This window comes from Procambarus clarkii, chromosome 2 (assembly GCF_040958095.1).
Source record: "Procambarus clarkii isolate CNS0578487 chromosome 2, FALCON_Pclarkii_2.0, whole genome shotgun sequence".
In the NCBI taxonomy this organism is placed as follows: domain Eukaryota; kingdom Metazoa; phylum Arthropoda; class Malacostraca; order Decapoda; family Cambaridae; genus Procambarus; species Procambarus clarkii.
In genome coordinates this window covers 10,028,794-10,041,107 of record NC_091151.1, presented here as the reverse complement: position 1 = coordinate 10,041,107, position 12,314 = coordinate 10,028,794, and the positions used below count along the sequence as shown (strand labels likewise).

The 12,314-nt window shown below is 42.1% G+C and overlaps 1 protein-coding gene across 1 annotated transcript in view; it reads left to right on the top strand.

Moving 5' to 3' along the window:
- The first annotated feature begins 9,017 nt into the window (after positions 1-9,017).
- LOC138367348 (sulfotransferase 1A1-like) overlaps positions 9,018-12,314 on the top strand; it is a 46,240-nt gene continuing 42,943 nt past the window's right edge. The window contains exon 1 of the mRNA XM_069328788.1: positions 9,018-9,705. The gene's annotated coding sequence lies outside the window, so the exon portion shown is untranslated. The remainder of the gene's footprint in view (positions 9,706-12,314) is intronic.

Here is a 12,314-nt window from a genome sequence, read left to right as displayed (position 1 = left end):
AAAAAGCTCACCAAATTGATTGGGAGAGTGCTTCTTCAATAACAAATTGTAAAAGCACCTATAACAGAAACATAATTGAATCTGCTCTGATACAGATCACCAAAGAAAGTAATTTGAATATTAGCAGTGGTCTATATAACTTAGATCCATTTCTAATAGATCAGCTAAAGGGCGATTTAAGTAGAATCATTGAAAAACATTTGTCTCACTAATTTATTGTATATATTTACTTCTTTATGTTATAATTACCTATATATTATGCTTGTATGTCTGCTGTATCAGATGGGCCATTGTGCTACATCGGATGTGCCAATTGGGTGCATCTGATGGGCCAATGGGCCGTCTGCGTTGTCCAAGTATTGTACCTCACCTTACTTCACCACTCCTTCCTGCCTATTTATACCCATCACTCGATCTGTAAAATGACCTTCTGAAGATGTATTTAATATACGAAAGTACTTAAGGAAATTTCCTGTTTCATTTTTCCTCCGTGGTCTGACATTGTCACATTCTTAATCACGTGTTTATTTTCGTGATATACACATATATATATATATTTTGCCATGACATTACTCTAACAAGAGAAATGTTGAACAAGAATACCTGCATAATAGACAAAACCCAAGATGTAAGAAGATTACAAATTCTTGAGGCAATTCACATAAGAATAGAGCGACCTACCATGAACACCCAAATCACGGAACTATTTACTCTACCCACCATGAGAGTAAGGACAAGACAAGAACATATCGATGCCAACACAGAAGACAATGTCCAACATAACAGGCCCATTACACTGAATTAATCTTTGTGTTTAGATAGGAGATGCCTCGTATGGGCCAATAAGCCTTCTGCAGCCTCTATGTTTCACCTCACATATATATATATATATATATATATATATATATATATATATATATATATATATATATAACTGAAAACTCACACCCCAGAAGTGACTCGAACCCATACTCCCAGGAGCAAGGCAACTGGTATGTACAAGACGCCTTAATCCACTTGACCATCACGACCGGACATAATGAGGTGATAGCCGAGGCTATTTGAACCACCCCACCGCCGGCACTCGGATAGTAATCTTGGGCATAGCATTTTACCAAATCACCTCATTCTTTGGGGCACACGTGAGGAACACAAATGCGAACAAGCCTGAATGGTCCCCAGGACAATATGCAACTGAATATTGCTTCAGTTGCATATTGTCCTGGGGACCATTCAGGCTTGTTCGCATATGGCAAATGTGGCTCTTAGAGCACTATCGCCACCTCTCCCCTTCTCAATTTGGTTTTCGCAAGTGCCACAGCACAACAGATGTCCTGGTGAACTTGGAGGTCTATATTCGTACTGCTTTTGCTGCGAAGACCTCCGTTGTTGCCGTCCTTTTTGACCTGGAAAAGGCTTACGTCACTACCTGGCGGTATCATATTTGGTCTCAACTTCATTCTTTTGGCCTTCGTGGGAACCTTCCGCTCTTCCTCCGGAGCTTCCTCTCTCGTCGTTCCTTTCGTGTGCGGCTTGGTACTGCTCTCTCTGCCTCTTTTCAGCAGTATGAGGGTGTTCCCCAGGGTAGTTTTCTGAGCCCTACTCTTTTTCTAGTTGCCCGCAACGGTCTTCTTTCCTCTCTTCCTTCTGGCGTCTTCTCTGCTCTCTATGTTGATGATCTTACCCTTTGCTGTCGGGGTGATGATTCCCCTCTCCTTCAACAGCGGCTTCAACTTGCGATTGATGCCATGTCGTCTTGGGCCACCGATAATGGCTTCAAGTTCTCTGCGTCTAAGACTTGTGCCATGACTTTTATTCGGAAGCATGTCGTTCTTCTTCCCTCTTTGTCGCTTTATGGTCATCCCATTGTGTACAGGGATTCCGCGAAGCTTTTGGGGTTGGTCTTTGACACTCGTTTGTCTTGGTCAGCCCATATCTCTTACCTCCGAGTTGAATGCTCTAAGGCCCTTAACCAGTAGTCAAAAGGCGTATTTTAAAAGTAACTGATATGATATAGTCTTCATATTATCCCCCTTCTCTTACAATATGTGGAATTTGTTACAGGAGTTTCATGAACGATGGAATCAATTGTGTAAGTGGATTTCCACAAATGGATGTCAACGTGGAAGATATACACATTTCCAAGCAATTTAATAAGAGTCAATTGATTCACCAGCGAATCTTCTTAGTATTGGCATTTGTAGGAGGTGTAGTGGTTTATTAGACTGGTAGAATGCGACATTTTAAGTTCTTTCCAGAAAGTAGGATGGGTTTCAATCCATCTGAGAATTTTATAAAGCAGTGATCATGTCTCGAGTTACGAACAATACCTTCTACTCTATCTTTCTGAGGATTATTTACCAGATGAAATAGTCGTTATCTATAAACATCTCCCAATATTAGATAAAGTTTACTCCTCTAATTTTTTGGCCCTCCCATAGGGTCATTTTAATTTTATTTACTCGGAGATATAAAAGGCCCGGGGATTTTAAATACTGTGGTATAAAAAAACATTACAAATGTATATAAAAGTAGCGATTTGTATATAAAATTAAGGAAAAAATATTAGGGGTTGACAACACATGTGATATTTTTTTTTACTTTGACATTATGTGAGGAAGTAAATATGTAATCAACTTTAAGATTACATGAAAAATCTTCCACGTAAACAAGTTGAAGAACGTGATATCAGTAAATTTTAGATTTCAGCCAAGGTACTCTATCTTTTTGAGATTTATAGCCTAAAACCCAGTTTCATTAAAAGCTGTTTTCTCATTATATATATTTAAAAACCATTAATATGCGGTACATATCTGGGCAAACTATACCTAATTTAATAAATATAACTAATACAAACTTCTATATTTTTCCTCCATCATCCTATTCCTCACCTCTTAATCAAGATATGACAAATATTACTGCTTATGTGAGTATTTTAATTCAAAAATTGTATAGTGAGGCAAATGTGAAACATGCAAATTTATATATAATTAATAATAATAATAATAATAAATAATAATAATAAACCACAACCAATAAATTTATATGATGTAAATTCATATGTGGAAGCAGGTTTACTAAGAAAAAATAAGCAGTCATCTAAATTAAAAGTTCAATTTACAACTGATATCGGTGGAATAAAAGTGAATTTGACAATTTAACTTTTTGTTATGTCAATGTAAATTCTTGCCCACACATTTCCCATAATGCAGTAGCAAATCAGAATGGTCTTCCTCTCCTTTTTTAATTATATTAGCCACAATTATGGTTGCATTATTTTTTTTTCATCGGTCTGCAACATTATATGATCCTCGATATAAATGACCCAATTTTTACAATAAACTATTACAAAAAATCTATCCTTCAAAATTTAAGGAATGTTTAAATGTCAAAAAGAAGATTATTTAAAAGAATGTGCTTTTACTAACATGCCTTTTTCCTATGAAAGTTGGTCTTGGTGTAATAATACCCTGGACAATAATAAGGATGATTATTATTACCTCCCACTACACGACACCAAGGTTTTTTTTTTCAAATAGTTACTAATTTCCTCAAATACTGCAGACAGATAAATAAATCACTCGTTAATCATAATGATTATGATGGAGGAAGATGTCTACTATGTCAACTACCTGGTCTCTTGCTCTTAGGTTATGATATCGAGAAGCAAAAGAAAGGTATAGTGTCATTTTCATTTTTCACCTCTGATTTACCATGCAACTGGGTTATTCCAACTTCGGTCTCTGTCTTTTCTGAAATGGTACTTGCACTTGCAAGTACAGAAAAGCACTAGCAGAACAAACCTATCTAATATGTGTTGGGTTTTAGACAGTTCGATCCCAACACATATGGGGGGCCTGTCCAGGAGTGAGTAGAGTACTGTTCAATTCATGCTCCACCAGCACTCATTGCCTCGCCCGGTGATTCTGATTGGCTAACAGAATTCCCGCCACCGGACGCGCCACACCACGTGCTTGTTACGAACCAGAATTCCTCGCCCGAGCACGGAGCAGTGAAGTCCACGCCATCTATGAGTCCGCTCCCGAGAACCCCACAACTTGGACAACGCTATCTAGTGGTGACAGGATATGCCAGCAATAGGCACTGGATTCCTGCCCTAGTCGGTTCGCGAAGTAGCCGCTGCTGACCTCAGGTGAGGTGGCACTTAGACAGTGAATGCCATCTATGGAGCGAAGAGGTGGACGTTTGTGTCTAAGCTAGTAAGTGAAGTTTTGTTTTCTTAGTAAGTATTAAATAACAGTAATATTATTTTATTTACTAAAGCAAAAAAAGAAAGAATAAGAGTGTAGTATAAATATACTGTATACAGTCACCCAGGCCGCAGAGCTGGATTAGACACACGTGGACAATTTTAAGCATCCTAGAGAATTTTATTTTAAGTTGGGAGTTGTTATTACTATTTTTTTCTTGACTCAGTTGTAAGAAAAAAATTCACCAGATAAGAGATTTCTTGAAATTTGAGGGTAGAAAGGAATCGTATTGTTGGTCAATGTTTGGTGAATGTTCGGAAAATTTAAGTGTAGAAAGACAAGTGTTAGCGTACCTAACCAATGGAATGCATTAGGCAATGATGATGAGGAGGCAGACTCCTTACGCAGTTTCAAATGTAGATATGATAGAAACCAATTGGCTCAGGAATCTATACACCAGTTCATTAACAGTTCAGATGCGGGACCAAAGAGCCGAATCTCAATCTCCCCAAATACAACTAGGTGAGACACTATACACTATATTTCTATTTTTTAGTAAATATATAATATTATTTTATTTACTTAAACAAAAAAAGAGAGAATAAGAATTTTAGTTTTATATATACTGTATATAGTGAACCGGGCAGCAAAGCTAGATTAGACATGAGTGGACAATTTTAGGCATTCTAGAGAATATTAAGTTAAGAATTGTTGTCATTATTATATTTTTAACCAAGCACCTGTCTTTTTTAGCCCAATTATTAAATATATTCTCATCCATTTAATTTAATATTTGGAAAATTCCTACCTTTTTTATGGTGCTTCGAAATTCATTTGTTCTCTTTCTTCACTTTTTATACTTTTATTTGTGTTAATTGTTGTGAAAATTGCCAAAGTTGCCAGAATTACTGCAAGGGAACCAGCTATGGCATGTGGTGAACCCATAACATATTTCATTTTACCATCAGTCATTCCAACTGCAACTGATTCCATATATGGTATTTTGTTATACATATTCATAATAGATGTTATCGTAATGAACAGACATAAAATAACTAATACAATAAGTATAAAATATGTGAATATTTTATTCCCGAACATATATGTTTTTTGTATTTTTTATATAGATACCGCAAAGTTAAATTAGACCCAGGTGGTTTATTTGAGAAGTTGTACCGAAGGATTAGTGTCTTCTAGTTCCATACAGAACAACATGATGCCTTAAATAACTGATATGGTGAAAATATCTTTTAGTTTCCTTCCAAGTAACTGATATGGTAAAAATACCATATTATCCCCCCCCCCCTTCTTTTCCATTACGTGGAATTTGTTACAGGCGTTTCATGAATGATAGAATCAATTGTTTAAGGGAATTTCCACAAATGGATGTCAAGATGAAAGATATAAAGATTTCCAAGCAATAAAATAAGAGTCAAAGGAGCTGCTATGATGTTGGAATTAGGAGGTGTAATGGTTTATTAGACTGGTGGATTTTGTAACAACAAGGAACATTTTTAGTTCTTTCCAGTCTTTTATTTCCAGAGAATTTTATAAAGAAGTGATCATGTCTCGGTTCCCAATGTAGATATGATATAGCCCATTAGGCTCAGGAATCTGCACACCAGTTCATTGACTGTTGAGAGGTGGGACTGAAGAGCCGAAGCTCAATCCCTCCAAGCACAACTAGGTGAGTACAACTATGTGAGTGTGCACACACACACAATGGATAATAAAAATATCAACCATTATATATGAAACTATACTCAATATTTTATTTTTTTAGTAAGTATATATTATTATTATTATTTTATATAAAAAAAAAGAATAAGAGTTTAGTTTTATATATACTGTAATACAGTCAACCAGGCCGCAAAGTTTGATTAGACTCGTGTGGAGAATTTAAGGCATCCTAGAGAATATTAATTTAGGAGATGTTTCTTTGACACTTTACTTTCTACTCTCAAGTTTTCCAAAGATTCACCGAACATTGACAAAGAGCATGATTCCTCTCAGTCTTCAGATTTAATGAAATCTCTTTTCTAATGTATTTATCTCTTACAACTGAATCAAGAAAAAAATTAATAATGACAGCAACTCATAAATTAGAACAATTTCTTGAAGTTCTCGTTCTATGTAATTTTTGGCATAACACAGCTGATTTTTTTGTCATCATAAGTTTTTAAATAAATTTTCATGCACATCCCAGGGTAGATGACACAAAAATCAGCATGAAAATTACCTCTGCTGAAGACATTGAAAAACTACAAGCAGATGTCAACAAAGTTTTCGACTGGGCAGCAGAAAATAACATGATGTTTAACAGTGATAAATTTCAGGTACTCAGGTACGGCAAAAATGAGGATCTGAAACATAATACAGGGTACAAAACACAATCGAATCTTCCCATAGTAGAAAAACAGCATGTCAAGGATTTGGGAATAATAATGTCCGACGATCTAACGATTAGGGAGCATAACCAAGCAAATATCGCGTCAGCCAGAAAAATGATCGGATGGATTACGAGAACTTTCAAATCCAGGGATCCCATCACAATGGTTGTACTCTTCAAGTCACTTGTGTTGTCCCGTCTCGAGTACTGCTTTGTACTCACTTTCCCCTTCAGAGCAGGAGAGATTGCTGAAATAGAGGGAATACAGAGAACATATACGGTACGCATAGACGAGATAAAACACCTAAATTATTGGGATCGTCTCAAAGCTCTCCAAATGTACTCTCTAGAAAGGAGACGAGAGAGATACCAAATAATATACACATGGAATATACTGGAGGGTCAGGTCCCAAATCTACACAGTAAAATAACAACGTACTGAGGTGAACGATATGGAAGAAAATGCAAGATTGAACCAGTGAAGAGCAGAGGTGCCATAGGCACAGTCAGAGAGCTTTGTATAAAAATCAGGGGTACGCGGTTGTTCAACGTCCTCCCAGCAAGCATAAGAAATATTGCCGGAACAACCGTGGACATCTTCAAGAGAAAACCGGACGGGTTTCTAAGAGAAATTCCGGATCAGCCGGGCTGTGGTGGGTACGTGGGCCTGCGGGCCGCTCCAAGCAACAGCCTGGTGGACCAAACTCTCACAAGTCGAGCCTGGCCTCGGGCCGGGCTTGGGGAGTAGAAGAACTCTCAGAACTCCATCAACCAGGTAAGGTGCCGACCAATGACTGTACCACATCCCAGGGTAAGGTGCCGACCTGTGACTGTACCACATCGCTGGGTAAGGTGCCGACCTGTGACTGTACCACATCCCAGGGTAAGGTGCCGACCAATGACTGTACCACATCCCAGGGTAAGGTGCCGACCAATGACTGTACCACATCGCTGGGTAAGGTGCCGAGCTGTGACTGTACCTCATCCCAGGGTAAGGTGCCGACCAATGACTGTACCACATCGCTGGGTAAGGTGCCGACCTGTGACTGTACCACATCCCTGGGTAAGGTGCCGACCAATGACTGTACCACATCGCTGGGTAAGGTGCCGACCAATGACTGTACCACATCCCAGGGTAAGGTGCCGACCTGTGACTGTACCACATCGCTGGGTAAGGTGCCGACCTGTGACTGTACCACATCGCTGGGTAAGGTGCCGACCTGTGACTGTACCACATCGCTGGGTAAGGTGCCGACCTGTGACTGTATTACATCGCTGGGTAAGGTGCCGACCAATGACTTTACCACATCCCAGGGTAAGGTGCCGACCTGTGACTGTACCACATCGCTGGGTAAGGTGCCGAGCTGTGACTGTACCACATCCCAGGGTAAGGTGCCGACCTGTGATTGTACCACATCGCTGGGTAAGGTGCCGACCAATGACTGTACCACATTGCTGGGTAAGGTGCCGACCTGTGACTGTACCACATCGCTGGGTAAGGTGCCGACCAATGACTGTACCACATCGCTGGGTAAGGTGCCGACCAATGACTGTACCACATCCCTGGGTAAGGTGCCGACCTGTGACTGTACCACATCCCTGGGTAAGGTGCCGACCTGTGACTGTACCACATCCCTGGGTAAGGTGCCGACCAATGACTGTACCACATCCCTGGGTAAGGTGCCGACCAATGACTGTACCACATCCCTGGGTAAGGTGCCGACTAATGACTGTACCACATCCCTGGGTAAGGTGCCGACTAATGACTGTACCACATCCCTGGGTAAGGTGCCGACTATAAATATGTAACCATGTTGATTTTAGTGGGTGTTGTCTATCAGTCTGGGGGCCAGATTCACGAAGCAGTTACGCAAGCATTTACGAACCTGTCCATCTTTTGTCAATCTTTGACGGGTTTGTTTACAATTATTAAACAGTTAATGAGCTCCGAGGCGCCAGGATACTGTTTATAACAATAACAACAGTTGATTGGGAAATGTTCATGCATGTAAACTGTTTAATAAATGTAACCAAAGCCGTCAAAGATTGAGGAAAGATGTACACGTTCGTAAGTACTTGCGTATCTGCTTTGTGAATTCGGATCCAGGATATCACTGCTATCGTTCTCTGCTGACGATAGACAAAAACTGGTCGATGCTCGTTTGTCTAACTTAGAAAACCTTCACTTTGTCATCTTAGCTATTGATGCTGATGCTGTTTAAGAGGAGAAAACCTACACATTTACACGCTTGTATTCTCTATAAAGCATGTTAATGTTTACGCTTCCTTCCATAGTGCACATGTAAAGATTCATTAATTGTTAGGTCAGGTTTTGGTGAGATCACTGTTCAGTTCCCTCGCTCTCACTCGTAATAACCAGTGACCCGCACACTATGGATACCAGCCACCAAAATGCCTCCTCCAATTACAGGTCATTGTCCTCTACAGTTAAGGGGCCAGATTCACGAAAGCACTTACGCAAATACTTACGAACGTGTACATCTTTCCTCAATCTTTGACGGCTTTGGTTACATTTAATAAAAAGTTTACAAGCATGAAAACTTGCCAATCAACTGTTGTTATTGTTATAAACAGCCTCCTGGTGCTTCGGAGCTCATTAACTGTTTAATAATTGTAAACAAATCCGCCAAAGATTGAGAAAAGATGTACAGGTTCGTAAGTGCTTGCGTAAGTACTTTCGTGAATCTGGCCCAAGGTTTTTACACTTATTGTGGAGTAAACCCCTTTAATTTAAACGTTTGTTCAAGCGTGAGAACGGGCGAGATTTTTGGAAACAACCGGAATTAATGTTCACAATTATTTTAACGAAGCATTCTACTGTTCTTCTTTAACATAAATTTTTGTGCCTCATTTTTCTCTATGTCCACTTACAGTTGTTTTTTTTATTATCTTTAAAATGATAGCCTAAGCATTAATTTTTACACTGAATTGGTATCACTAGATGGATGCGAGTACTTAATTAGCCGAGTTGGTAACACTGGGGTGTTGACTTTGGTGGAGCCTCAGCCAATGGCCGGTCATATGTGTTGATTGTGTTGTTGTGAGCTGTTGTGTTGCTCCTCCTCCCACCTTCAGTGTCAGAACGTAAGCTGTAGTGTGTTGACGTATTTAAATGAATATTCTTCGGGGAAGACTATAGTTAAGCTGTGAAAATAATTTAGGGATTGTATAACCAACTGCTTTAATAACTTTGTGTAGATATAGTAGTTGCCAAATGCAGTAGTTCTCTTGGAGTGAGCAGAGTGTATTTACATTCTGTTTGTGAAAAGACACTGTGATTGGTGTAATTGTGCAGTATAAGTAGATAAATATTAAAATGGTTGTAATTATTTGCCGACGCTGTATGGAGGAAATATAATGTTGGAGGGAATGTACGAGGCGAACAGCTGGTACTGCTCCTCGCGGTCTATGCACGCTGTAAATACTGCCTTCCTTGCCAAGTGATCTTTCTTTATTGAGCAACTCGTTGGTGTTTGGTGTCTTGCAGGAATGGCATAACAGTACAGTGGATGCCACATTTAATCTGGAGAATGTAATTTTGGTCCATCTCTATTATGGGTTAAGTTGGCTTCTGTGCAGACTTTCAATAACGCAGCGTTGAAACGACAAAGTAATTGCTGGTAACGCGCCCCGCCAATGGCAGGGAGTTTTTTTTTTTGTTTTTTTGCATGCAAGCATGCGTATAATGTACAATAAAAACAGAACAAATATAACAGAGAACAAAAGTACAAAGCACACACATGAACAATGACAAAGGAACAAATCAAGAGAAGACCAGCCAGAAGGGCTGACCACAAAACAAAAAATGCATATACAAACATAACACAAATATAAACACAGCGTAATACAAACATAAGGGAAACATAGAGGCGAGAAACATACAAAACAAGTCTGCTAACACCTCAAACACATAATGCACACATAACAAAGAGCACACCCCAACAGCCTGAAGGGCACAATATGACAAACAAGCGCACACGACATCCACAACCGAACACACAAACACACAGGAACCGCACACCCCCCACTAGCCATACAAGAAAACCCACAATACAAACCGGAGCACGCAGGAACCGGGAAACAATCCCCACCCCACCCACTCACATACACACGCCACAACCAGGCAACACAAAATACACAGAAATCACTTGCGAGGAACCTCGTGAGAAATGTACTTCTCCGGGAAAAGATCATGAGGATATTTCGCCTTGTAAGCTTCCCAGACTAGATCTTCAAGGTCGGTAGGGTTTGTGATCCCCCGCTCTCGAGCGGGTATCATAAACTCAGGAACATCTATATCTGGCGGCATCGGCCAATGCCTAAGGTCACTGACGCAAGTCGCATAACGAGGCTGGGGAGCGCCAACCACGCCCTTCGAGGAAGCAGATGACACCGGAGAAGCGGACGAGGGTCGCCGAGCCTGCCACGCCTTCGTCATCGGAGCAGGTGTCGGACGCTGAGACGATAGCACTTCCACGGATACCGCAGGAGACACGGAAGGGACTGCAGGAAACTGAAGAGGCGGCAAGACCGCTGCCGAGGAAACAGGTAAAGAGAAAGGGGCCACAGAACATCCAGAGCGAGCATCCTTTCTCAACATCACCACCAGGCCACCCCACTCACCACCAACCACAGCAGGGGGAACCACCGCCCACGAAGAACCGGAGCCATCCGACGCAGGCAACGCACCTGAAGCAGGACCCTCGGACACCGGACCAGAGGTTGAGGCCGAAACGCCGGCACCAGCATCCTCAGGCAAGTGTACCTCCGCCACCACCGTAGTGTGCACCACATCCGGAGCCACGCCACCGTCAACGGAAGAACGACACTCGTCGAATTCGCCAACATCAGCCCACGCAGAAGAACGCCGGGAACGCTAAGGCTCGGGCCGCACATCATCAGACCCGGAGGCAGACTCAGCGACCCGCGCAGCACCAACCGAGCGAACCGACGCACGCCGCAGCACGGCAGCCTCCTCAACCACACGGGGCACCAGGCCAGGCACAGGAGGGAATGCCGGAACCACCTGAGCTCCCAGCACAGCCGGAACAGACGGCGAGGGCGCAGGGACCGGGACAGACACAGCAGAGGAAGAACTGGAAGACGAGGGGTCTGAGCAAACGGCAGGCGGAAGAGGCTCAGGGACACCAGCTGGAGCACTAGGCGAGGACCCAACCTCCGGAGGAGATGCGGCAACAACAGGGGGCGCAACAGGCGGAGCAACAGCTGCTACAGAGGGCACCTCCTCAGCCGAAGAGACGTCCATACCCACCGAATCATCCCCCACAGGAAGGGGCGGAAAATCCTCCTCACTGAAGAGATTCACTGGTGCAACAGCAGGCGCAGAACAGTCAGCAGCCTGATGGCCCAAAAGACCACAACGATAACACGTCCGCGGCTGACGGGCGTAAAACACCCGAACGTTGTACCCCATAAGGCGCACAGAGGACGGAATATCCGCCCGGAGCCTCATGCCCAGGGTGCGAATGTTAGACCTCACACCCTTAAGAGGACTAGAAGACACCACGTTCACTCTCACACTAACAACTGCGCCAAACCGGCCAAAATACCGCCGTAGCAGAGCCTCTGGAAACTCCAAGGGAGCCCCATGCACACTGATGTAAGTAAGTGCACCACTTCTATCCGAGAGGGTGACAGTGCCCGCACCATCCGGCAGGGGCAGTGTCCGCCCC